Source organism: Phyllobates terribilis, unplaced genomic scaffold, assembly GCF_046119375.1.
Source record: "Phyllobates terribilis strain yellow unplaced genomic scaffold, ASM4611937v1 Scaffold_505__1_contigs__length_1300667, whole genome shotgun sequence".
Taxonomy (NCBI): Eukaryota; Metazoa; Chordata; class Amphibia; order Anura; family Dendrobatidae; genus Phyllobates; species Phyllobates terribilis.
The window spans coordinates 628,139-650,416 of NW_027363265.1; the positions used below are offsets into that span (position 1 = coordinate 628,139).

Genomic DNA, 22,278 nt, shown 5'->3' on the forward strand with positions numbered 1-22,278 from the left:
CGACCCGATGGCTCACTCCACTCCAGGATTGACTTTGTGTTCACCTCTCGGGCAGTCAGGCAGAGTAGGCACTCGATGGTCTCCTGCTTCTTCTCCGACCACAGAGCCATTCACTTACAAGGTGTCCTCGGCGACGGTTTTCCGTCCGGCCCCGGCTCCTGGCTGAATTGTGCTCTGCTGGCTCAGAATGAAGTCGTGGAGGAGCTGAGAGCAGCCTACGCAATGTGGCAGTCCTACAAGGGTAGCTTCCAAACAGTCTCTGATTGGTGGGAATATGTTAAACTTGAGTTTCGCTGTTTCTTTCAGGCCAAGGGTCGACAACAGGCGTGTGAGAAGAGGAGGGACTTCAGAGGGCTGCAGCGCGAGCTGCGGTCGCTGCAGGACCTTCTTCACTGCGGCTGGGACGTGAGGGAGGAGCTGGAGGAGACCAAGAAGAGCCTGAAAAGGCACTTTGAGGAGGAGTCCAAGCGAATCATCTTCCGTTCCAAAGTGGAGAATCTGGAGAAGGGTGAGAAATGTAACTCATTCTTTTTCAGGAAACTTCATGCCGGTCACACGCCCCTGAACGAGCTGCGAGACGAGAGCGGAAACATGCGACGTGGGAAGGAGGACGTGATGAGGGTCGTCAGCGACTTCTACAGCGAACTCTACTCCCACAAGACTACCGACCCCGACGCTGCTGATAAGTTCCTGTCAGGTATCACTAACCATCTTGATCCTGCAGGCACGGCAGCCTTGGACAAACCTCTGATGGTGGGCGAATTGCTCTCTGCCGCTAAATCCTTTAGGACCGGCAGGACCCCGGGCAGTGATGGTCTTCCAGCGGAGCTCTATGTAGCGCTGGGAGACCTCATCTGTCCGGACCTGTTGGACCTGTACGAGGAGATGGTGGTGGAGGGTAGAATGCCTCCATCTTTGAGGGAAGGAATGGTCACGATCCTGTACAAGCGGAAGGGAGAGAGGTGCGACCTGAGGAATTGGCGTCCCATCACTCTGCTCAACGTGGACTACAAGATCCTGGCCAAGACGATGGCGACACGACTTAAGACGGTCATCGGACGGATCATCCACCCGGACCAGACCTGCGGCATCCCTGGACGTCGCATCGCAGACAGCCTCGCTCTCGTGCGGGACACGGTCGAGTACATCAAGGTCCGCCGCGCACACGCGGCCCTGGTCTCCTTGGATCAGGAGAAGGCCTTCGACCGGGTTTCCCACGAGTTCATGGGCCGAGCTCTGCACCGGTTAGGTTTGGGTAACATGTTTTGTTCGTATGTCCGTCTGATGTATTTTGATATCCACAGCTCGGTGTTGGTGAACGGCTGGAAGACTGACCCCTTCCCTGTCCTCTCTGGGGTCAGACAAGGCTGCCCTCTATCACCTCTTCTTTTTGTTTGTGTTATAGAACTCTTCGCAGAGGCTATCCGGCAGAATGGAGAGATCAGAGGGATCACCGCACCGGGTCCGGGACGACACGAGGTCAAGTGCTCGCTCTACATGGACGACGTCACCGTCTTCTGCGCTGATCGTGGTTCAGTCGACGCCCTCGTCCAGACGTGTGAGAGGTTCGGCCGGGCTTCAGGGGCCAAAGTCAACTGCAGGAAGTCGGAAGCCATGCTCTTCGGGGTTTGGCAGCCGGCCTCCTCCGCCCCCTTCCCCTTCAACATTCAACCGGATTTCCTCAAGGTGCTGGGAGTCTGGTTCGGGAAGGAAGGAGCAGCCCTCAAGTCCTGGCAAGAACGCTTGGCCAAGGTGAAGCAACGGATCGGACTCTGGAGCCTCAGACACCTCACTTGTGAGGGTAAGGCACTCGTCCTGCGTAATGAGGTCCTGCCCGTCTTGCAGTACACGGCGCAGGCCTGGCCCCCACACGTCACTGTGTGCAGGGCCATTACCAGGACAGTGTTTCACTTTGTCTGGGGATCCAAGATGGACAGAGTCAGGCGGGCCGTCATGTACAAGGAGCCTCGCAAGGGTGGGAAGGGCGTTCCAGATATCCCCACCCTCCTGCGATCCTCTTTTGTGTGTGATTGTGTCCGCCGGACTTTGCAAGTCAAGAATGGCTCCGCGGGCAGGTCCATGTCTCGCTTCTTCCTGCTTCCTCTTTGGAGGCGACTCGGCTGGGACAAGTGGGACAGCTCCTTCCCCTACAACTGGACGACGCCATGGTTCTACGGAGACGTCGCTCGATTTGTGGGGGAGCATCAACTGGAGGGACTCAAGCCCGACTTGTGGAAGCCCAAAACTATCCACAAGCTAATCAGAGCCAAGGATGACGTGGAGAACATCATAGGACTTCACCAGGACACGCTGGAGACTGTGTGGACAAATGTGTCGTCTGACAGGCTGACCAACGGGCACAAGGACTTGTCGTGGATGGCGATTCAGGGCGGACTGCCCGTCCGGTCATTCATGCATGCCCGGAACCTGTGCAAGACCCGGTACTGCCCAAGGTGCCCCTTCGTGGAGGAAACATCTTTGCACACTTTTTGGGACTGCGGATTTGCACAGCGCCTATTGACTGCACTTGAGGACGACCTGAGGAACTCTGTCCCCAGGGCGAGCCTATCGCACCATTCTGTGCTTTACGGACTCTTCCCTGGGGTTCATACCGTCGGAGCCATCCAGGAGGCTTGGCGCCTTATGAACTGCTTCAAGGATGCCGTTTGGGTCGCCAGGAACCGGCTCATCTTGAGGAGGGAGAGGATGTCCATCCAGGACTGCCGCAGGCTGATCCACAGCCTGCTCAGAGACTATTCCATCATGGACGGTCCGGAGGACGAGGACGAGGACTAAACCCCTCCTCCCCCTCTCCCCTTATGTGTCTTGTCTTTCAATAAAGCTTCGGGCCTGTGATTTTCCCCTCCCCATCCCCTTTTTCCCAATCCCCATCCCTTATCACGGTTCGTCGTACTGTATTGATTGACATGCTTTTTCTTTCAGATTAAGTGTTTTGTGTAGCATAGGGGTGTGATGTGTCTAGTTAGTGCGTCGTATCCTCATGCTATGTAAATATGATGTAGAATTCTGTGTGTACTGGGCTGCGGCACTGTACACTGTCTGTTAACTTATTTTTTGTGCTAATAAAAGATATATTCAATCAAAAAAAATCTGTTCTTATCAGTTTAATATCTGATACGTCCCCTATCTGGGGACCATATATTAAATGGATTTTTAGAACAGGGAGATGGAAAAAGAGCTTGCTCTGTCCACTCCACGCATTGACCTGGTATTGCAGTATCTCCAGGACCGGTGCACCCCTTCTTTAATGCAGTTTCTAAAATCAGAAAGAATTGAATTCAATGTTTTTTGTTCATTTTGCTTGTTTGTCGGATTTTGGGATGGACTCTTTGGCTTTGCTTTTCTTCTCCTCATTGGATTCTTCATGTTCAAAGTTGCAGAAGCCAGATTACAAGCTCATTTTGGTTCAACTTCAGCAACTGTGCATTGCATTGCCATGTAATGTGATGCAATGCTATCTTTCTAGCTCTCCCTTTTTACTTCCTTTTGGATAAACAGACATATTAGGCAAGCATTTTGGAGCTTTCACCTAAATAACTACAGGTGGTGAGATAAGCTGCACAATATAATTGACCTTTCAGTATATTGTTGCACACACACCATCTATTTAGCAAATGCCCTTGTTATCAACAGCAGCCTTTTAAACTCACCTGAGCTAACAGGTATGTGCGCTGGTTACTCTGCTGCGCTTAAAATTTCTTTTTTGGTTTGCTACAATGCCTTTTCTGAAACGTTGTCTCCTTCTGCTGGAACACTGACTTCTTTCATTTAATGCCTGCAGACTATAAAAGAGAACCCAACCCAAAAAGTTTGGTTGATTAGTCTGTGGCATTCTGTTAAACTGTTGCTTATGGCGGTCTCTGTGAGCTTCTCAGCGACATTCAGCCAGCCAGGTATCCTGCCTGCAGTAGATGGAATGTGGCAATGGAACGCTGGCTGCGCGTGTCATAATAGGCTCTGAGCCTTTATATACCTGTGCACAGCAGCAGCCACCTTCAGTCTGCTGCTGGACAGCCAGCAGCAGCAGGAGAGGTATGTAATCAGGAGCCCTCCTGCTAAGGGTAGACAGCTGCTCGTTCCACCCCACCCCCCACCTTAATTGGTTCTCCTCCCTTCCAACGGTGTTGAGGCGGGTGGGAACAGCAGGGGGTGAAGGTGCTGTGTTTAAAGAGGTGAAGTTATGCAGATCTAAAACGCGTGGATTGCAGCAGCAGCAAGCCGAAAAGTGCAGGCATGTAAGGGATCTAGAGGTTGACAACATGTCTTCTTAACGGGAGTCCAGGAGCTCATCTCCACAAATGGACTTTTCAGGATCCTTGGGTGGCTCCGTAGTTTGAAACCAATTCTGGTTATCGCTTCTCGGCCTTTTGGCTAAGATCAAGTGTAGTATCTGTTCTTATCAGTTTAATATCTGATACGTCCCCTATCTGGGGACCATATATTAAATGGATTTTTAGAACAGGGAGATGGAAAAAGAGCTTGCTCTGTCCACTCCACGCATTGACCTGGTATTGCAGTATCTCCAGGACCGGTGCACCCCTTCTGTAATGCAGTTTCTAAAATCAGAAAGAATTGAATTCAATGTTTTTTGTTCATTTTGCTTGTTTGTCGGATTTTGGGATGGACTCTTTGGCTTTGCTTTTCTTCTCCTCATTGGATTTTTCATGTTCAAAGTTGCAGAAGCCAGATTACAAGCTCATTTTGGTTCAACTTCAGCAACTGTGCATTGCATTGCCATGTAATGTGATGCAATGCTATCTTTCTAGCTCTCCCTTTTTACTTCCTTTTGGATAAACAGACATATTAGGCAAGCATTTTGGAGCTTTCACCTAAATAACTACAGGTGGTGAGATAAGCTGCACAATATAATTGACCTTTCAGTATATTGTTGCACACACACCATCTATTTAGCAAATGCCCTTGTTATCAACAGCAGCCTTTTAAACTCACCTGAGCTAACAGGTATGTGCGCTGGTTACTCTGCTGCGCTTAAAATTTCTTTTTTGGTTTGCTACAATGCCTTTTCTGAAACGTTGTCTCCTTCTGCTGGAACACTGACTTCTTTCATTTAATGCCTGCAGACTATAAAAGAGAACCCAACCCAAAAAGTTTGGTTGATTAGTCTGTGGCATTCTGTTAAACTGTTGCTTATGGCGGTCTCTGTGAGCTTCTCAGCGACATTCAGCCAGCCAGGTATCCTGCCTGCAGTAGATGGAATGTGGCAATGGAACGCTGGCTGCGCGTGTCATAATAGGCTCTGAGCCTTTATATACCTGTGCACAGCAGCAGCCACCTTCAGTCTGCTGCTGGACAGCCAGCAGCAGCAGCAGCAGGAGAGGTATGTAATCAGGAGCCCTCCTGCTAAGGGTAGACAGCTGCTCGTTCCACCCCACCCCCCGCCTTAATTGGTTCTCCTCCCTTCCAACGGTGTTGAGGCGGGTGGGAACAGCAGGGGGTGAAGGTGGTGTGTTTAAAGAGGTGGAGTTATGCAGATCTAAAACGCGTGGATTGCAGCAGCAGCAAGCCGAAAAGTGCAGGCATGTAAGGGATCTAGAGGTTGACAACATGTCTTCTTAACGGGAGTCCAGGAGCTCATCTCCACAAATGGACTTTTCAGGATCCTTGGGTGGCTCCGTAGTTTGAAACCAATTCTGGTTATCGCTTCTCGGCCTTTTGGCTAAGATCAAGTGTAGTATCTGTTCTTATCAGTTTAATATCTGATACGTCCCCTATCTGGGGACCATATATTAAATGGATTTTTAGAACAGGGAGATGGAAAAAGAGCTTGCTCTGTCCACTCCACGCATTGACCTGGTATTGCAGTATCTCCAGGACCGGTGCACCCCTTCTTTAATGCAGTTTCTAAAATCAGAAAGAATTGAATTCAATGTTTTTTGTTCATTTTGCTTGTTTGTCGGATTTTGGGATGGACTCTTTGGCTTTGCTTTTCTTCTCCTCATTGGATTTTTCATGTTCAAAGTTGCAGAAGCCAGATTACAAGCTCATTTTGGTTCAACTTCAGCAACTGTGCATTGCATTGCCATGTAATGTGATGCAATGCTATCTTTCTAGCTCTCCCTTTTTACTTCCTTTTGGATAAACAGACATATTAGGCAAGCATTTTGGAGCTTTCACCTAAATAACTACAGGTGGTGAGATAAGCTGCACAATATAATTGACCTTTCAGTATATTGTTGCACACACACCATCTATTTAGCAAATGCCCTTGTTATCAACAGCCGCCTTTTAAACTCACCTGAGCTAACAGGTATGTGCGCTGGTTACTCTGCTGCGCTTAAAATTTCTTTTTTGGTTTGCTACAATGCCTTTTCTGAAACGTTGTCTCCTTCTGCTGGAACACTGACTTCTTTCATTTAATGCCTGCAGACTATAAAAGAGAACCCAACCCAAAAAGTTTGGTTGATTAGTCTGTGGCATTCTGTTAAACTGTTGCTTATGGTGGTCTCTGTGAGCTTCTCAGCGACATTCAGCCAGCCAGGTATCCTGCCTGCAGTAGATGGAATGTGGCAATGGAACGCTGGCTGCGCGTGTCATAATAGGCTCTGAGCCTTTATATACCTGTGCACAGCAGCAGCCACCTTCAGTCTGCTGCTGGACAGCCAGCAGCAGCAGCAGCAGGAGAGGTATGTAATCAGGAGCCCTCCTGCTAAGGGTAGACAGCTGCTCGTTCCACCCCACCCCCCGCCTTAATTGGTTCTCCTCCCTTCCAACGGTGTTGAGGCGGGTGGGAACAGCAGGGGGTGAAGGTGCTGTGTTTAAAGAGGTGGAGTTATGCAGATCTAAAACGCGTGGATTGCAGCAGCAGCAAGCCGAAAAGTGCAGGCATGTAAGGGATCTAGAGGTTGACAACATGTCTTCTTAACGGGAGTCCAGGAGCTCATCTCCACAAATGGACTTTTCAGGATCCTTGGGTGGCTCCGTAGTTTGAAACCAATTCTGGTTATCGCTTCTCGGCCTTTTGGCTAAGATCAAGTGTAGTATCTGTTCTTATCAGTTTAATATCTGATACGTCCCCTATCTGGGGACCATATATTAAATGGATTTTTAGAACAGGGAGATGGAAAAAGAGCTTGCTCTGTCCACTCCACGCATTGACCTGGTATTGCAGTATCTCCAGGACCGGTGCACCCCTTCTTTAATGCAGTTTCTAAAATCAGAAAGAATTGAATTCAATGTTTTTTGTTCATTTTGCTTGTTTGTCGGATTTTGGGATGGACTCTTTGGCTTTGCTTTTCTTCTCCTCATTGGATTTTTCATGTTCAAAGTTGCAGAAGCCAGATTACAAGCTCATTTTGGTTCAACTTCAGCAACTGTGCATTGCATTGCCATGTAATGTGATGCAATGCTATCTTTCTAGCTCTCCCTTTTTACTTCCTTTTGGATAAACAGACATATTAGGCAAGCATTTTGGAGCTTTCACCTAAATAACTACAGGTGGTGAGATAAGCTGCACAATATAATTGACCTTTCAGTATATTGTTGCACACACACCATCTATTTAGCACATGCCCTTGTTATCAACAGCAGCCTTTTAAACTCACCTGAGCTAACAGGTATGTGCGCTGGTTACTCTGCTGCGCTTAAAATTTCTTTTTTGGTTTGCTACAATGCCTTTTCTGAAACGTTGTCTCCTTCTGCTGGAACACTGACTTCTTTCATTTAATGCCTGCAGACTATAAAAGAGAACCCAACCCAAAAAGTTTGGTTGATTAGTCTGTGGCATTCTGTTAAACTGTTGCTTATGGCGGTCTCTGTGAGCTTCTCAGCGACATTCAGCCAGCCAGGTATCCTGCCTGCAGTAGATGGAATGTGGCAATGGAACGCTGGCTGCGCGTGTCATAATAGGCTCTGAGCCTTTATATACCTGTGCACAGCAGCAGCCACCTTCAGTCTGCTGCTGGACAGCCAGCAGCAGCAGCAGCAGGAGAGGTATGTAATCAGGAGCCCTCCTGCTAAGGGTAGACAGCTGCTCGCTCCACCCCACCCCCCGCCTTAATTGGTTCTCCTCCCTTCCAACGGTGTTGAGGCGGGTGGGAACAGCAGGGGGTGAAGGTGCTGTGTTTAAAGAGGTGGAGTTATGCAGATCTAAAACGCGTGGATTGCAGCAGCAGCAAGCCGAAAAGTGCAGGCATGTAAGGGATCTAGAGGTTGACAACATGTCTTCTTAACGGGAGTCCAGGAGCTCATCTCCACAAATGGACTTTTCAGGATCCTTGGGTGGCTCCGTAGTTTGAAACCAATTCTGGTTATCGCTTCTCGGCCTTTTGGCTAAGATCAAGTGTAGTATCTGTTCTTATCAGTTTAATATCTGATACGTCCCCTATCTGGGGACCATATATTAAATGGATTTTTAGAACAGGGAGATGGAAAAAGAGCTTGCTCTGTCCACTCCACGCATTGACCTGGTATTGCAGTATCTCCAGGACCGGTGCACCCCTTCTTTAATGCAGTTTCTAAAATCAGAAAGAATTGAATTCAATGTTTTTTGTTCATTTTGCTTGTTTGTCGGATTTTGGGATGGACTCTTTGGCTTTGCTTTTCTTCTCCTCATTGGATTTTTCATGTTCAAAGTTGCAGAAGCCAGATTACAAGCTCATTTTGGTTCAACTTCAGCAACTGTGCATTGCATTGCCATGTAATGTGATGCAATGCTATCTTTCTAGCTCTCCCTTTTTACTTCCTTTTGGATAAACAGACATATTAGGCAAGCATTTTGGAGCTTTCACCTAAATAACTACAGGTGGTGAGATAAGCTGCACAATATAATTGACCTTTCAGTATATTGTTGCACACACACCATCTATTTAGCAAATGCCCTTGTTATCAACAGCAGCCTTTTAAACTCACCTGAGCTAACAGGTATGTGCGCTGGTTACTCTGCTGCGCTTAAAATTTCTTTTTTGGTTTGCTACAATGCCTTTTCTGAAACGTTGTCTCCTTCTGCTGGAACACTGACTTCTTTCATTTAATGCCTGCAGACTATAAAAGAGAACCCAACCCAAAAAGTTTGGTTGATTAGTCTGTGGCATTCTGTTAAACTGTTGCTTATGTCGGTCTCTGTGAGCTTCTCAGCGACATTCAGCCAGCCAGGTATCCTGCCTGCAGTAGATGGAATGTGGCAATGGAACGCTGGCTGCGCATGTGATAATAGGCTCTGAGCCTTTATATACCTGTGCACAGCAGCAGCCACCTTCAGTCTGCTGCTGGACAGCCAGCAGCAGCAGCAGCAGGAGAGGTATGTAATCAGGAGCCCTCCTGCTAAGGGTAGACAGCTGCTCGTTCCACCCCACCCCCCGCCTTAATTGGTTCTCCTCCCTTCCAACGGTGTTGAGGCGGGTGGGAACAGCAGGGGGTGAAGGTGCTGTGTTTAAAGAGGTGGAGTTATGCAGATCTAAAACGCGTGGATTGCAGCAGCAGCAAGCCGAAAAGTGCAGGCATGTAAGGGATCTAGAGGTTGACAACATGTCTTCTTAACGGGAGTCCAGGAGCTCATCTCCACAAATGGACTTTTCAGGATCCTTGGGTGGCTCCGTAGTTTGAAACCAATTCTGGTTATCGCTTCTCGGCCTTTTGGCTAAGATCAAGTGTAGTATCTGTTCTTATCAGTTTAATATCTGATACGTCCCCTATCTGGGGACCATATATTAAATGGATTTTTAGAACAGGGAGATGGAAAAAGAGCTTGCTCTGTCCACTCCACGCATTGACCTGGTATTGCAGTATCTCCAGGACCGGTGCACCCCTTCTTTAATGCAGTTTCTAAAATCAGAAAGAATTGAATTCAATGTTTTTTGTTCATTTTGCTTGTTTGTCGGATTTTGGGATGGACTCTTTGGCTTTGCTTTTCTTCTCCTCATTGGATTTTTCATGTTCAAAGTTGCAGAAGCCAGATTACAAGCTCATTTTGGTTCAACTTCAGCAACTGTGCATTGCATTGCCATGTAATGTGATGCAATGCTATCTTTCTAGCTCTCCCTTTTTACTTCCTTTTGGATAAACAGACATATTAGGCAAGCATTTTGGAGCTTTCACCTAAATAACTACAGGTGGTGAGATAAGCTGCACAATATAATTGACCTTTCAGTATATTGTTGCACACACACCATCTATTTAGCAAATGCCCTTGTTATCAACAGCAGCCTTTTAAACTCACCTGAGCTAACAGGTATGTGCGCTGGTTACTCTGCTGCGCTTAAAATTTCTTTTTTGGTTTGCTACAATGCCTTTTCTGAAACGTTGTCTCCTTCTGCTGGAACACTGACTTCTTTCATTTAATGCCTGCAGACTATAAAAGAGAACCCAACCCAAAAAGTTTGGTTGATTAGTCTGTGGCATTCTGTTAAACTGTTGCTTATGGCGGTCTCTGTGAGCTTCTCAGCGACATTCAGCCAGCCAGGTATCCTGCCTGCAGTAGATGGAATGTGGCAATGGAACGCTGGCTGCGCGTGTCATAATAGGCTCTGAGCCTTTATATACCTGTGCACAGCAGCAGCCACCTTCAGTCTGCTGCTGGACAGCCAGCAGCAGCAGCAGCAGGAGAGGTATGTAATCAGGAGCCCTCCTGCTAAGGGTAGACAGCTGCTCGTTCCACCCCACCCCCCGCCTTAATTGGTTCTCCTCCCTTCCAACGGTGTTGAGGCGGGTGGGAACAGCAGGGGGTGAAGGTGCTGTGTTTAAAGAGGTGGAGTTATGCAGATCTAAAACGCGTGGATTGCAGCAGCAGCAAGCCGAAAAGTGCAGGCATGTAAGGGATCTAGAGGTTGACAACATGTCTTCTTAACGGGAGTCCAGGAGCTCATCTCCACAAATGGACTTTTCAGGATCCTTGGGTGGCTCCGTAGTTTGAAACCAATTCTGGTTATCGCTTCTCGGCCTTTTGGCTAAGATCAAGTGTAGTATCTGTTCTTATCAGTTTAATATCTGATACGTCCCCTATCTGGGGACCATATATTAAATGGATTTTTAGAACAGGGAGATGGAAAAAGAGCTTGCTCTGTCCACTCCACGCATTGACCTGGTATTGCAATATCTCCAGGACCGGTGCACCCCTTCTTTAATGCAGTTTCTAAAATCAGAAAGAATTGAATTCAATGTTTTTTGTTCATTTTGCTTGTTTGTCGGATTTTGGGATGGACTCTTTGGCTTTGCTTTTCTTCTCCTCATTGGATTTTTCATGTTCAAAGTTGCAGAAGCCAGATTACAAGCTCATTTTGGTTCAACTTCAGCAACTGTGCATTGCATTGCCATGTAATGTGATGCAATGCTATCTTTCTAGCTCTCCCTTTTTACTTCCTTTTGGATAAACAGACATATTAGGCAAGCATTTTGGAGCTTTCACCTAAATAACTACAGGTGGTGAGATAAGCTGCACAATATAATTGACCTTTCAGTATATTGTTGCACACACACCATCTATTTAGCAAATGCCCTTGTTATCAACAGCAGCCTTTTAAACTCACCTGAGCTAACAGGTATGTGCGCTGGTTACTCTGCTGCGCTTAAAATTTCTTTTTTGGTTTGCTACAATGCCTTTTCTGAAACGTTGTCTCCTTCTGCTGGAACACTGACTTCTTTCATTTAATGCCTGCAGACTATAAAAGAGAACCCAACCCAAAAAGTTTGGTTGATTAGTCTGTGGCATTCTGTTAAACTGTTGCTTATGGCGGTCTCTGTGAGCTTCTCAGCGACATTCAGCCAGCCAGGTATCCTGCGTGCAGTAGATGGAATGTGGCAATGGAACGCTGGCTGCGCGTGTCATAATAGGCTCTGAGCCTTTATATACCTGTGCACAGCAGCAGCCACCTTCAGTCTGCTGCTGGACAGCCAGCAGCAGCAGCAGCAGGAGAGGTATGTAATCAGGAGCCCTCCTGCTAAGGGTAGACAGCTGCTCGTTCCACCCCACCCCCCGCCTTAATTGGTTCTCCTCCCTTCCAACGGTGTTGAGGCGGGTGGGAACAGCAGGGGGTGAAGGTGCTGTGTTTAAAGAGGTGGAGTTATGCAGATCTAAAACGCGTGGATTGCAGCAGCAGCAAGCCGAAAAGTGCAGGCATGTAAGGGATCTAGAGGTTGACAACATGTCTTCTTAACGGGAGTCCAGGAGCTCATCTCCACAAATGGACTTTTCAGGATCCTTGGGTGGCTCCGTAGTTTGAAACCAATTCTGGTTATCGCTTCTCGGCCTTTTGGCTAAGATCAAGTGTAGTATCTTTTGAAAAGGCAGTTTTGTCCTTGGGCTGCCCTAGTAAATTGATGCATATTACACACTGGTTTGGTGCACTTGTTAGTACGCCAGGTGGCTCATAGAGTTATCTGATGGAAAACATGGCCCTCCAGGATTGAAGTCACTAGGCTGGGTAAGTGTGAGGGCTTTGGAGCAATGTGCCCCAGGAGTAGGCGCCCTGGTGGGAGTCCAAGCTTACTGGGACTGGGAACCCCAGAAAGACTTGGCTTCGTAGCACGCCGCACCTTTGCCAATCATACTTTCTGAGCAACCCCCCCTATTCCTGGCCTCCGGGCTAGGAAGGGGAATTTTTATAAACCCGGTCGGAGGTCCGGTCAGCTTTGGGCTGAGAAACCAACACAGGCTCCAGCTCCACTAGGGTGGCAGCCTAGATGGAAGCTGGGAGCACGAAAACGGCTCTTCTCCGGCTTCGGCTAGGGAGAGCATCGGAGATCCCTGACCCTCGCTGTGGCCTTCTGGCTCGGAGGGATGGGGATGGTTTATTGGGGACCCTCTCCTCCGGGAAGGGTCCACATGAATCCTCGCCTCGTGCGCTGTTTTGGTGTGACTTCGGTCACATTTTTCAGTGCCTTGGATGCAGCTTCAATCAAAAAAAAATCTGTTCTTATCAGTTTAATATCTGATACGTCCCCTATCTGGGGACCATATATTAAATGGATTTTTAGAACAGGGAGATGGAAAAAGAGCTTGCTCTGTCCACTCCACGCATTGACCTGGTATTGCAGTATCTCCAGGACCGGTGCACCCCTTCTTTAATGCAGTTTCTAAAATCAGAAAGAATTGAATTCAATGTTTTTTGTTCATTTTGCTTGTTTGTCGGATTTTGGGATGGACTCTTTGGCTTTGCTTTTCTTCTCCTCATTGGATTTTTCATGTTCAAAGTTGCAGAAGCCAGATTACAAGCTCATTTTGGTTCAACTTCAGCAACTGTGCATTGCATTGCCATGTAATGTGATGCAATGCTATCTTTCTAGCTCTCCCTTTTTACTTCCTTTTGGATAAACAGACATATTAGGCAAGCATTTTGGAGCTTTCACCTAAATAACTACAGGTGGTGAGATAAGCTGCACAATATAATTGACCTTTCAGTATATTGTTGCACACACACACCATCTATTTAGCACATGCCCTTGTTATCAACAGCAGCCTTTTAAACTCACCTGAGCTAACAGGTATGTGCGCTGGTTACTCTGCTGCGCTTAAAATTTCTTTTTTGGTTTGCTACAATGCCTTTTCTGAAACGTTGTCTCCTTCTGCTGGAACACTGACTTCTTTCATTTAATGCCTGCAGACTATAAAAGAGAACCCAACCCAAAAAGTTTGGTTGATTAGTCTGTGGCATTCTGTTAAACTGTTGCTTATGGCGGTCTCTGTGAGCTTCTCAGCGACATTCAGCCAGCCAGGTATCCTGCCTGCAGTAGATGGAATGTGGCAATGGAACGCTGGCTGCGCGTGTCATAATAGGCTCTGAGCCTTTATATACCTGTGCACAGCAGCAGCCACCTTCAGTCTGCTGCTGGACAGCCAGCAGCAGCAGCAGCAGGAGAGGTATGTAATCAGGAGCCCTCCTGCTAAGGGTAGACAGCTGCTCGTTCCACCCCACCCCCCGCCTTAATTGGTTCTCCTCCCTTCCAACGGTGTTGAGGCGGGTGGGAACAGCAGGGGGTGAAGGTGCTGTGTTTAAAGAGGTGGAGTTATGCAGATCTAAAACGCGTGGATTGCAGCAGCAGCAAGCCGAAAAGTGCAGGCATGTAAGGGATCTAGAGGTTGACAACATGTCTTCTTAACGGGAGTCCAGGAGCTCATCTCCACAAATGGACTTTTCAGGATCCTTGGGTGGCTCCGTAGTTTGAAACCAATTCTGGTTATCGCTTCTCGGCCTTTTGGCTAAGATCAAGTGTAGTATCTGTTCTTATCAGTTTAATATCTGATACGTCCCCTATCTGGGGACCATATATTAAATGGATTTTTAGAACAGGGAGATGGAAAAAGAGCTTGCTCTGTCCACTCCACGCATTGACCTGGTATTGCAGTATCTCCAGGACCGGTGCACCCCTTCTTTAATGCAGTTTCTAAAATCAGAAAGAATTGAATTCAATGTTTTTTGTTCAATTTGCTTGTTTGTCGGATTTTGGGATGGACTCTTTGGCTTTGCTTTTCTTCTCCTCATTGGATTTTTCATGTTCAAAGTTGCAGAAGCCAGATTACAAGCTCATTTTGGTTCAACTTCAGCAACTGTGCATTGCATTGCCATGTAATGTGATGCAATGCTATCTTTCTAGCTCTCCCTTTTTACTTCCTTTTGGATAAACAGACATATTAGGCAAGCATTTTGGAGCTTTCACCTAAATAACTACAGGTGGTGAGATAAGCTGCACAATATAATTGACCTTTCAGTATATTGTTGCACACACACCATCTATTTAGCACATGCCCTTGTTATCAACAGCAGCCTTTTAAACTCACCTGAGCTAACAGGTATGTGCGCTGGTTACTCTGCTGCGCTTAAAATTTCTTTTTTGGTTTGCTACAATGCCTTTTCTGAAACGTTGTCTCCTTCTGCTGGAACACTGACTTCTTTCATTTAATGCCTGCAGACTATAAAAGAGAACCCAACCCAAAAAGTTTGGTTGATTAGTCTGTGGCATTCTGTTAAACTGTTGCTTATGGCGGTCTCTGTGAGCTTCTCAGCGACATTCAGCCAGCCAGGTATCCTGCCTGCAGTAGATGGAATGTGGCAATGGAACGCTGGCTGCGCGTGTCATAATAGGCTCTGAGCCTTTATATACCTGTGCACAGCAGCAGCCACCTTCAGTCTGCTGCTGGACAGCCAGCAGCAGCAGCAGCAGGAGAGGTATGTAATCAGGAGCCCTCCTGCTAAGGGTAGACAGCTGCTCGTTCCACCCCACCCCCCGCCTTAATTGGTTCTCCTCCCTTCCAACGGTGTTGAGGCGGGTGGGAACAGCAGGGGGTGAAGGTGCTGTGTTTAAAGAGGTGGAGTTATGCAGATCTAAAACGCGTGGATTGCAGCAGCAGCAAGCCGAAAAGTGCAGGCATGTAAGGGATCTAGAGGTTGACAACATGTCTTCTTAACGGGAGTCCAGGAGCTCATCTCCACAAATGGACTTTTCAGGATCCTTGGGTGGCTCCGTAGTTTGAAACCAATTCTGGTTATCGCTTCTCGGCCTTTTGGCTAAGATCAAGTGTAGTATCTTTCGAAAAGGCGGTTTTGGATGTTGGCCGCCCTAGTAGATTGATACATTATGCACACTGGGGTTTAGGCGCTTGTTAGTACGCCAGGTGGCTAATATAGTCATCTGGTGGAAAGCATGGCCCCCCAGGATCGACGCCATTGGGCCGGGGAAGATCGAAAGCCCGAAGTGTGAAGTGCCCCAGGAGTGGTGACCCTGGGGTGCCTTAACTCACTGGGATTGGGAACCCCACTTGAGTTTATGGCACATTTGCACTAGCACTTCAATATTTCTTTCTTCACACACCCTTATTCCAGGCCTTCTGGCCTTAGGATGGGGAATTTTTCAATTCCCGGTCGAAGGTCCGGGCAGTATTATACTGTGAAACCTTCACTATTTATTTAATTTTTTTTTGTCACTGTGTGTCCACTTTTTCACGTGTGTCCACATCCTTACTAGGATTTTGTCGGGATGCGGTTCCCTTACGGGTTCCTCTCTTGGCAGGTCTAGGGGGGGAGTGTGTGGCCATCAGGTTCCGCTCCCCCCTGAACCCCCCTGGCTCTCCTCTTTCGGGAGGAGAGCGTTGTTGGCTCCCCTCTTCCGGGAGGGGAGCACAGTCTTTGGCTCCCAGTGCCTTGCTCGGGTGAGAACTCGGGCAGGTATTGAGGGTAAGATTGGGTCGCCTCTGGCTCCGGCTGGAGGTGGCTATTTGTCCCTGTGCCTCGCTGTGGCCTTCTGGCTCGGAGGGACGGGGAATGGTTTGGGGGACCCTTCTCCTTTTGGAGAGGGTTTCAAGAAGACCAGCATCCTAGTGCACTTTTTTTTGTGGCACTTGTCACTTTTTTAAGCGCACTCGGGGTTTGTACACGAATTCGGGCTTTCGATAAAAAAAAAAAAATCTGTTCTTATCAGTTTAATATCTGATACGTCCCCTATCTGGGGACCATATATTAAATGGATTTTTAGAACAGGGAGATGGAAAAAGAGCTTGCTCTGTCCACTCCACGCATTGACCTGGTATTGCAGTATCTCCAGGACCGGTGCACCCCTTCTTTAATGCAGTTTCTAAAATCAGAAAGAATTGAATTCAATGTTTTTTGTTCATTTTGCTTGTTTGTCGGATTTTGGGATGGACTCTTTGGCTTTGCTTTTCTTCTCCTCATTGGATTTTTCATGTTCAAAGTTGCAGAAGCCAGATTACAAGCTCATTTTGGTTCAACTTCAGCAACTGTGCATTGCATTGCCATGTAATGTGATGCAATGCTATCTTTCTAGCTCTCCCTTTTTACTTCCTTTTGGATAAACAGACATATTAGGCAAGCATTTTGGAGCTTTCACCTAAATAACTACAGGTGGTGAGATAAGCTGCACAATATAATTGACCTTTCAGTATATTGTTGCACACACACCATCTATTTAGCAAATGCCCTTGTTATCAACAGCAGCCTTTTAAACTCACCTGAGCTAACAGGTATGTGCGCTGGTTACTCTGCTGCGCTTAAAATTTCTTTTTTGGTTTGCTACAATGCCTTTTCTGAAACGTTGTCTCCTTCTGCTGGAACACTGACTTCTTTCATTTAATGCCTGCAGACTATAAAAGAGAACCCAACCCAAAAGTTTGGTTGATTAGTCTGTGGCATTCTGTTAAACTGTTGCTTATGGCGGTCTCTGTGAGCTTCTCAGCGACATTCAGCCAGCCAGGTATCCTGCCTGCAGTAGATGGAATGTGGCAATGGAACGCTGGCTGCGCGTGTCATAATAGGCTCTGAGCCTTTATATACCTGTGCACAGCAGCAGCCACCTTCAGTCTGCTGCTGGACAGCCAGCAGCAGCAGCAGCAGGAGAGGTATGTAATCAGGAGCCCTCCTGCTAAGGGTAGACAGTTGCTCGTTCCACCCCACCCCCCGCCTTAATTGGTTCTCCTCCCTTCCAACGGTGTTGAGGCGGGTGGGAACAGCAGGGGGTGAAGGTGCTGTGTTTAAAGAGGTGGAGTTATGCAGATCTAAAACGCGTGGATTGCAGCAGCAGCAAGCCGAAAAGTGCAGGCATGTAAGGGATCTAGAGGTTGACAACATGTCTTCTTAACGGGAGTCCAGGAGCTCATCTCCACAAATGGACTTTTCAGGATCCTTGGGTGGCTCCGTAGTTTGAAACCAATTCTGGTTATCGCTTCTCGGCCTTTTGGCTAAGATCAAGTGTAGTATCTGTTCTTATCAGTTTAATATCTGATACGTCCCCTATCTGGGGACCATATATTAAATGGATTTTTAGAACAGGGAGATGGAAAAAGAGCTTGCTCTGTCCACTCCATGCATTGACCTGGTATTGCAGTATCTCCAGGACCGGTGCACCCCTTCTTTAATGCAGTTTCTAAAATCAGAAAGAATTGAATTCAATGTTTTTTGTTCATTTTGCTTGTTTGTCGGATTTTGGGATGGACTCTTTGGCTTTGCTTTTCTTCTCCTCATTGGATTTTTCATGTTCAAAGTTGCAGAAGCCAGATTACAAGCTCATTTTGGTTCAACTTCAGCAACTGTGCATTGCATTGCCATGTAATGTGATGCAATGCTATCTTTCTAGCTCTCCCTTTTTACTTCCTTTTGGATAAACAGACATATTAGGCAAGCATTTTGGAGCTTTCACCTAAATAACTACAGGTGGTGAGATAAGCTGCACAATATAATTGACCTTTCAGTATATTGTTGCACACACACCATCTATTTAGCAAATGCCCTTGTTATCAACAGCAGCCTTTTAAACTCACCTGAGCTAACAGGTATGTGCGCTGGTTACTCTGCTGCGCTTAAAATTTCTTTTTTGGTTTGCTACAATGCCTTTTCTGAAACGTTGTCTCCTTCTGCTGGAACACTGACTTCTTTCATTTAATGCCTGCAGACTATAAAAGAGAACCCAACCCAAAAAGTTTGGTTGATTAGTCTGTGGCATTCTGTTAAACTGTTGCTTATGGCGGTCTCTGTGAGCTTCTCAGCGACATTCAGCCAGCCAGGTATCCTGCCTGCAGTAGATGGAATGTGGCAATGGAACGCTGGCTGCGCGTGTAATAATAGGCTCTGAGCCTTTATATACCTGTGCACAGCAGCAGCCACCTTCAGTCTGCTGCTGGACAGCCAGCAGCAGCAGCAGCAGGAGAGGTATGTAATCAGGAGCCCTCCTGCTAAGGGTAGACAGCTGCTCGTTCCACCCCACCCCCCGCCTTAATTGGTTCTCCTCCCTTCCAACGGTGTTGAGGCGGGTGGGAACAGCAGGGGGTGAAGGTGCTGTGTTTAAAGAGGTGGAGTTATGCAGATCTAAAACGCGTGGACTGCAGCAGCAGCAAGCCGAAAAGTGCAGGCATGTAAGGGATCTAGAGGTTGACAACATGTCTTCTTAACGGGAGTCCAGGAGCTCATCTCCACAAATGGACTTTTCAGGATCCTTGGGTGGCTCCGTAGTTTGAAACCAATTCTGGTTATCGCTTCTCGGCCTTTTGGCTAAGATCAAGTGTAGTATCTGTTCTTATCAGTTTAATATCTGATACGTCCCCTATCTGGGGACCATATATTAAATGGATTTTTAGAACAGGGAGATGGAAAAAGAGCTTGCTCTGTCCACTCCACGCATTGACCTGGTATTGCAGTATCTCCAGGACCGGTGCACCCCTTCTTTAATGCAGTTTCTAAAATCAGAAAGAATTGAATTCAATGTTTTTTGTTCATTTTGCTTGTTTGTCGGATTTTGGGATGGACTCTTTGGCTTTGCTTTTCTTCTCCTCATTGGATTTTTCATGTTCAAAGTTGCAGAAGCCAGATTACAAGCTCATTTTGGTTCAACTTCAGCAACTGTGCATTGCATTGCCATGTAATGTGATGCAATGCTATCTTTCTAGCTCTCCCTTTTTACTTCCTCTTGGATAAACAGACATATTAGGCAAGCATTTTGGAGCTTTCACCTAAATAACTACAGGTGGTGAGATAAGCTGCACAATATAATTGACCTTTCAGTATATTGTTGCACACACACCATCTATTTAGCAAATGCCCTTGTTATCAATAGTGTTGAGCCACCCCCGTAGTGTTCGGGTTCGGTTCGGTTCGTCGAACACCGGGATGTTCGAGGAACTGTTCGTCGAACTGTTCGTCGAACACCTTAGAACACCGTCGAACACCGTTAAAACCAATGGCAGGCAAACAAAAACACATAGAAACACATAGAAAACACCTGCAAAGGTGTCCAAAAGCTGACAAACTGCTCAGAAGACACTCTCTTTAAAAAAGCCGGCCGGCAAATTCAGCAGCGGCATACACCGGTACCCGACAATTTAGACAAGAAGGAATAGAGCATCACACATAGATTAGATACATAGAAACATGTCAGTCACACATATAAGAAGCACAGTGACAGTGTTGGTTACTGCACTTGTCATTTAGTGTAAAGGATTTATTAAAAAAAATATTAGTGTTTTCATGCACCGTCTCTTTAAAAAAGCCGGCCGGCAATTCAGCATCTGTACCCGACAATTTAGAACAGAAAGAATAGAGCTTCACACATAGATTAGATAGATAGAAACATTTCAGTCACATATATAATAAGTACAGTGATAGTGTTGCTTACTGTACTTGTCATTTAGTGTAAAGGATTTATTTAAAAAAATAATAGTGTTTTCATGCACTGTCTCTTTAAAAAAGCCGGCCGGCAATTCAGCAGCGGTACCCGACAATTTAGAACAGAAAGATAGAGCATCACACATAGATTAGATAGATAGAAACATGTCAGTCACATATATATGAAGTACAGTGATAGTGTTGGTTACTGTACTTGTCATTTAGTATTAAAATAAAGGATTTATTATTAAAAAAATTGGCGTGGGGTTCCCCTCAATTTTAGGCTCTAGCGGAGGTTAAGCAGACGGCTGGGGCAGATGTTTGAAGCCTGGGAAGGGGGTAATACCCACGGAGCTTCCCAGGCTACTAATATCAGCCCCCAGCTGAATACATAGCCTTTACTAGCTATTAAAATGGGGGACCCCCCCAAAAAAATGACGTGGGGTCCCCTCTAATTTAATAGCTAGCAAAGGCTAGGCAGACAGCTGGGGGCTGATATTAATAGCCCAGGAAGGGAGCCATGAATATTGGCCCCCTCCCAGGCTAGAAACACCAGCCGTCAGCCGCCCCAGAAATGGCGCATTCATAGGATGCGCCAATTCTGGCACTTAGCCTCGCTCTTCCACGCTGCCCTGGTGCGGTGGCAGGGGGTAATAGGGTTGGGGTTGATGTCAGCTTATAATGCCAGCTGACATCAAGCCCAGGTTAGTAATGGAGAGGCGTCTATAAGACACCCCCATTACTAACCCCATAGTCAAAGTTAAAAAAAACACAAACACCCAGAATAAAGTCCTTTAATTGAAATAAAGACACAATCCTTTATTGTTCTAAATTAAACCATACTTACCATCACGCCCATTCCAGCTGAAGCCAACGATCTCCTGCAATAAAAGAAAAATAATAAAGCAACCTCATCCTTACCTTTCCATGGTTCCCACGACAGCTTCAGCTCTGCTACATCGAGATGACAGGCTGGACCGCAGCAGAACGCTGCCATCCAGCCTCTCATCCCGCAGACACTGAGAAGCGCAGGCTTGCTTGCGCTGCTCAGCGTCTCTCTGTGACGACATCCAGATGAGCCGAGTTCATGTCCAATGAACTCGGCTCACCTCATGCACGTCACTGACAGCGTGGGAAAATTCTCACGCTGAAGCGCTGATTGCAGGAGAATTTTCCCACGCTGTCAGTGACGTGCAGGAGGTGAGCTGAGTTCATTGGACATGAGCTCACCTCATGCACATCACTGACAGCGTGGGAGAATTCTCCTGCACTCAGCACTTCAGCGTGAGAATTTTCCCACGCTGTCAGTGACGTGCATGAGGTGAGCCGAGTTCATTGGACATGACCTCGGCTCATCTGGATGCCGTCACAGCGAGACAGTGAGGAGCGCAAGCATGCCTGCTCTTCTCAGTGTCTGCGGGATGACAGGCTGGATGGCGGCGTTCTGCTGCGGTCCAGCCAGTCATCTCGATGTAGCAGAGCTGAAGCTGTCGTGGGAACCATGGAAAGGTAAGGATGAGGTTGGTTTATTATTTTTCTTTTATTGCAGGAGATCGTTGGCTTCAGCTGGAATGGGTGTGATGGTAAGTATGGTTTAATTTAGAACAATAAAGAATTGTGTCTTTTTTTCAATTAAAGGACTTTATTCTGGGTGTTGTGTTTTTTTTAAATACTTTACTAGAAATTCATGGCGGTCATGTCTAATACTGGCGTGACCCCATGAATTTTGGGCTTGGGGCCAGCTGATAATGCCAAGCTGGCCCTAACCCCTTTATTACCCAGTGAGCCACCGCATCAGGGCCCTGGATGAGTTGGGTACAGCGCCAGAAGATGGCGCTTCTATGAACGCGCCATTTTCCGGGGTGGCTGCGGACTGCAATTTGTAGCGGGGGGGGGCCCAGAAAGCTTGGGCCTCCCTGCGCTGCAGATTCCAGCCCCCAGCTGCCTAGTTGTACCTGGCTGGACACAAAAATAGGGCGAAGCCCCACGTACTTTTTTTTTAATTATTTCATGAAATTCATGAAATAATTAAGAAAAAAAGGCCTTCCCTATATTGTTGTGTCCGGCCAGGTACAAATAGGCAGCTGGTGGTTGGGGGCAGCCCGTTCCTGCCTGCTGTACCTGGCTGGACACAAATATAGTGCGAAGCCCCACTTCAATTTTTTTTAAATATTTCATGAAATTCATGAAATAATTAAGAAAA

At 47.0% G+C, this 22,278-nt stretch overlaps 12 non-coding genes and 2 pseudogenes across 12 annotated transcripts; all 14 read left to right on the forward strand.

The window, feature by feature from the left end:
* Nucleotides 1-3,068: 3,068 nt before the first annotated feature.
* Nucleotides 3,069-3,263, forward strand: LOC141231399 (U2 spliceosomal RNA). The gene has a single exon (XR_012297809.1). It is a non-coding gene; the product is annotated as a U2 spliceosomal RNA (small nuclear RNA).
* Nucleotides 3,264-4,372: 1,109 nt separating this feature from the next.
* On the forward strand, nt 4,373-4,563 carry LOC141231032 (U2 spliceosomal RNA). The gene has a single exon (XR_012297447.1). It is a non-coding gene; the product is annotated as a U2 spliceosomal RNA (small nuclear RNA).
* Nucleotides 4,564-5,678: 1,115 nt separating this feature from the next.
* On the forward strand, nt 5,679-5,869 carry LOC141231033 (U2 spliceosomal RNA). Its single transcript, XR_012297448.1, has one exon. It is a non-coding gene; the product is annotated as a U2 spliceosomal RNA (small nuclear RNA).
* Nucleotides 5,870-6,984: 1,115 nt separating this feature from the next.
* LOC141231034 (U2 spliceosomal RNA) lies at nt 6,985-7,175 on the forward strand. Its single transcript, XR_012297449.1, has one exon. It is a non-coding gene; the product is annotated as a U2 spliceosomal RNA (small nuclear RNA).
* A 1,115-nt stretch (nt 7,176-8,290) lies between these two features.
* Nucleotides 8,291-8,481, forward strand: LOC141231035 (U2 spliceosomal RNA). The gene has a single exon (XR_012297450.1). It is a non-coding gene; the product is annotated as a U2 spliceosomal RNA (small nuclear RNA).
* A 1,115-nt stretch (nt 8,482-9,596) lies between these two features.
* On the forward strand, nt 9,597-9,787 carry LOC141231036 (U2 spliceosomal RNA). Its single transcript, XR_012297451.1, has one exon. It is a non-coding gene; the product is annotated as a U2 spliceosomal RNA (small nuclear RNA).
* Nucleotides 9,788-10,902: 1,115 nt separating this feature from the next.
* Nucleotides 10,903-11,093, forward strand: LOC141231265 (U2 spliceosomal RNA). The gene has a single exon (XR_012297678.1). It is a non-coding gene; the product is annotated as a U2 spliceosomal RNA (small nuclear RNA).
* A 1,115-nt stretch (nt 11,094-12,208) lies between these two features.
* Nucleotides 12,209-12,324, forward strand: LOC141231496 (U2 spliceosomal RNA; annotated as a pseudogene).
* A 524-nt stretch (nt 12,325-12,848) lies between these two features.
* Nucleotides 12,849-13,033, forward strand: LOC141231384 (U2 spliceosomal RNA). Its single transcript, XR_012297795.1, has one exon. It is a non-coding gene; the product is annotated as a U2 spliceosomal RNA (small nuclear RNA).
* A 1,117-nt stretch (nt 13,034-14,150) lies between these two features.
* Nucleotides 14,151-14,341, forward strand: LOC141231037 (U2 spliceosomal RNA). The gene has a single exon (XR_012297452.1). It is a non-coding gene; the product is annotated as a U2 spliceosomal RNA (small nuclear RNA).
* A 1,115-nt stretch (nt 14,342-15,456) lies between these two features.
* Nucleotides 15,457-15,548, forward strand: LOC141230961 (U2 spliceosomal RNA; annotated as a pseudogene).
* Nucleotides 15,549-16,340: 792 nt separating this feature from the next.
* LOC141231427 (U2 spliceosomal RNA) lies at nt 16,341-16,525 on the forward strand. The gene has a single exon (XR_012297829.1). It is a non-coding gene; the product is annotated as a U2 spliceosomal RNA (small nuclear RNA).
* A 1,114-nt stretch (nt 16,526-17,639) lies between these two features.
* Nucleotides 17,640-17,830, forward strand: LOC141231275 (U2 spliceosomal RNA). Its single transcript, XR_012297690.1, has one exon. It is a non-coding gene; the product is annotated as a U2 spliceosomal RNA (small nuclear RNA).
* A 1,115-nt stretch (nt 17,831-18,945) lies between these two features.
* LOC141231038 (U2 spliceosomal RNA) lies at nt 18,946-19,136 on the forward strand. The gene has a single exon (XR_012297453.1). It is a non-coding gene; the product is annotated as a U2 spliceosomal RNA (small nuclear RNA).
* Nucleotides 19,137-22,278: the final 3,142 nt, after the last annotated feature.